The sequence below is a fragment of the Tachyglossus aculeatus genome, chromosome X1 (assembly GCF_015852505.1).
Source record: "Tachyglossus aculeatus isolate mTacAcu1 chromosome X1, mTacAcu1.pri, whole genome shotgun sequence".
Classification (NCBI taxonomy): domain Eukaryota; kingdom Metazoa; phylum Chordata; class Mammalia; order Monotremata; family Tachyglossidae; genus Tachyglossus; species Tachyglossus aculeatus.
The window spans coordinates 133,064,489-133,065,785 of NC_052101.1; positions in this window are offsets into that span (position 1 = coordinate 133,064,489).

The following is a 1,297-nucleotide window of genomic DNA, read 5'->3' on the forward strand; positions in this document are numbered from 1 at the left end:
GATCAATCAATCAATCAATCAATCAATCAATCATATTTATTGAGCGCTTACTGTGTGCAGAGCACTGTACTAAGCGCTTGGGAAGTACAAGTTGGCAACATATAGAGACAGTCCCTACCCAACAGTGGGCTCATAGTCTAAAAGAGATGGAGAGAGGTCAGGACTGGAAAAGTAGATTTGGGAATCATCTGCATAGAGATGGTAATAATAATAATGATTGTGGTATTTGGTAAGTGCTTACTATGTCCCCAGCACTGTATTAAGTACTTGGGGAGATACAAGGTGATTCAGTTGGATACAGTCCCTGCACCACCTGGGGCTCACAATTTCAATCCCCATGTTACAGATGAGGTAATTGAAGCACGGAGAAGTGAAGCGACTTGCCCCTGGTCACACAGCAGACAAGTGGTGGTACTGGGATTAGAACCCAGGTCCTTCTGACTCCCAGGCTTACATGCTATCCACTAGGCCATGCTGCTTCCCTGTAGTTGAAGCCATGAGAGTGAATACGTTTTCCAAGGGACTGGGTGTAGATGGAGAAGAGAAGGGGTCCCAGAACTCATCCTTGAGGGACCCCCACAGTTAGGGAGTTTGAGACAAATAATAATAAAAATGATGATGATGATGATGGCATTTATTAAGCACTTACTATGTGCAAAGCAATGTTCTAAACACTGGGGACATTTTAAGGTGATCAGGTTGTCCCACGGGGGGTTCACGGTCTTTAACCCCCATTTTACAGATGAGGTAACTGAGGCCCAGAGAAGTTAAGTGACTTGCCCAAAGTCACACAGCTGACAATTGGTGGAGCCGGAATTTGAACCCATGACCTCTGACTCCAAAGCCCGTGCTCTTTCCACTGAGCCACGCTGCTTCTCTGAGACAAAGGAGAAGCCTGTGAAAGAGACTGACAAGGAGCGGCCAGAGAGATAGGAGGAGAACCAGGAAAGGTCAGTGTCAGTGAAGCCAAGGTTAGAAAATGTTTCTAGGAGAAGCGGGTGGTCGACAGTGTCAAAGGCAGCTGAGAGGTCAAGAAGGGTTTTGTTGGAGGAGAGGCTGTTGGATAAGACAAGAAGAAGGTCATTAATGACTTTTAGAGAGGGCGGTTTTCATGGAGTGAAGGGGGCAGAAACCAGATTGGAAGGGGTCAAGGAGAGAATTGGAGGAGAGGAAGTGGAGGCAGCAAGTGTAGACAACTCACTTGAGGAGTTTGGAGGGAAATGGTAGGAGGTTGATTGGGAGATGACTGGAGGGAGCCGTGGGGTCAAGGGAGTTTTCCCTTTTTAGGATATTGAAT